Below are 2,229 nucleotides of genomic sequence, written 5' to 3'. Positions count from 1 at the left end.
ACACTTCATCCCTCTCTGCATCCGGTTAACTATCATTTTCTTTCAGGGATGAATAAATAGCAACTGTATATATATATCAGTTAAAAAAAAATTTAAGGTGATCCATAACTGAATGTGAAAGTTAATGGTGTAGACGTAAAGTGGGTTTAGAGGCTCCAAGAAAAGGTCCAAAAATGGCAAGACTAGTAAGATCATCATGGCTGACTGGACAGATCTAATAAACTTGAATTGTAGAGATAAATAAATAAATAAATCTTCCAACTGTACAATTACATATTTCTAGGATTCCTCTGAGTATTAAAATAATCCAGGGGAGCCTGGGTGGCACAGCGGTTGGGCGTCTGCCTTCGGCTCAGGGCGTGATCCCGGCATTATGGGATCGAGCCCCACGTCGGGCTCCTCCGCTATGAGCCTGTTTCTTCCTCTCCCACTCCCCCTGCTTGTGTTCCCTCTCTCGCTGGCTGTCTCTATCTCTGTCACATAAATAAATAAAATCTTAACCAAAAAATAAATAAATAAATAAAAATAATAAAATAATCAATCCATGTGAAAAGAGCTTAGTGCAGCAGTCAGCACATAGCGAATACTCAGTGAATATTAGTTGTTGGTGTAATTATTAATTGGAGTCACATTATAACACCACATATTACCAATATCCTAGAAATATTAATCCTTGAGTAGGAATGGGAGAACCTGGAATCTGAAGACCAGTTAGGTGACTATTGAAATAATCTTGACCTAAACTATAAAAGACATTGATTGTAACAGTGAAAGTGAAAAAAACAAACTCTGAGAAATTAGTTTAAGAAAAAAACATAAAATTCAGGAAGTAACTGCAGCTGAGGGGCACAGAAAACGGAGGCATTAAAAGCTAATTTCAGTATTTTAAACTGTTGAGCCCAAAAGAATATAGACACCATTGGAAACAAATACAGAAAACGGGAGAAAATCCAATTCAGGGGAAGGTGAGAGGAAGAATGAAATGATGTTGCATTTGAGGAGATAATTGGAAATCCGTGTTAAATATTTAGTCTGATTGGAGGGATAAAGGACTGGAGTTTAGTTAAACAAATAGGACAGCAAGTATATGTTTGTAAAATTATCTGCATGAAAGTGGTAAAGTAGTACAAGCTGATAAGCTTTCTTCCTCAAAAAAATGTCGTCATAGCGTCAAGCCAAGGTTTGAGACATCAGAAACATCCGGAGTTAAAGTACGCAAGAAGGGAGAAGGGCCAGCGAAGGAGATAAGTTCCTTGTTTTTAAGTTTAGGTTTTCAATTTTAATTCCAACACAGTTAACACACAGTGTTGTATTAGTTTAGGGGTACAATATGGTGATTCAGCAGTTCTAGCACTCGCTGCAGCAGCACACATACTAAAATTGGAATAATACAGAGAAGATTAGAATGGCCCCTGAGCAAGGATGACATGTAAATTCGTGAAGCATTCCTTATTAAAAACACACAAACAGGGGCACCTGGGTGGCACAGTTGGTTATGCATCTGACTATTGGTTTCAGCTCAGGTTGTGATCTCAGGGTCGTAAGACTGAGCCCCATGTCAGGCTCCCTGCTCAGCGTGGAGTCTGCTTGAGACGCTCTCTCCCCCTGCCCCTCCCCATCATGCTCTCTCTCTCTCTAAGATAAATAAGTAAATCTTTAAAAACAAACAATTCTATACATCATGCTGTGCTCATGATGGTAAGTGTACTCTTTAATCCCCATCACCTATTTCACACATCCCCCCACCCACCTCCCCTCTGGGAACCATCAGTTTGTTCTCTGTGAAAAGTTCTCGGAGTAGGAAAAAAACAGGGTGGAGCCCTGCTCTAAGCCAGATGTGTTATGTGCTCTGAGAGGTCAGGAGTAGAGGTGACAGCGGGCCATTACATGGACTACTGTTAGTGAAGTGATGGTGCACAGATATTTGAGGAATGCTGAGAAAGCTGATAGAAGAAGGCCTCAACCTTCTCAGTAAAAACTAATGAGACAAGACCATTTGCTAAGAGTGAATGGAAGAAGATGAGGTTGAATGCTCAGTTGGGACCTTGGAAAAAAACAAATGGAACACTGGAATTGGGTAATCTGAGCGGAGTTTATAGAGTTGTGAGTAAGGCTTGGAAAGAGCAAGGGATGGTGCATTACCCCAGGGCTGGCAGTAGGGAGACTATTACTATCCCTAGGCCTGAAGGAGGAAGAGGAGGGTGGAAGGGCCAGAGACAGCTGTTTGAA

At 40.8% G+C, this 2,229-nt stretch overlaps 1 non-coding gene across 1 annotated transcript; it reads left to right on the top strand.

Moving 5' to 3' along the window:
* The first annotated feature begins 1,350 nt into the window (after positions 1-1,350).
* LOC113263319 (U6 spliceosomal RNA) lies at positions 1,351-1,457 on the top strand. Its single transcript, XR_003319130.1, has one exon. It is a non-coding gene; the product is annotated as a U6 spliceosomal RNA (small nuclear RNA).
* The last annotated feature ends 772 nt before the right edge of the window (positions 1,458-2,229 follow it).

This window comes from Ursus arctos, unplaced genomic scaffold (assembly GCF_023065955.2).
Source record: "Ursus arctos isolate Adak ecotype North America unplaced genomic scaffold, UrsArc2.0 scaffold_9, whole genome shotgun sequence".
NCBI classification, from domain to species: domain Eukaryota; kingdom Metazoa; phylum Chordata; class Mammalia; order Carnivora; family Ursidae; genus Ursus; species Ursus arctos.
This window is presented reverse-complemented; position numbering and strand designations above follow the sequence as displayed.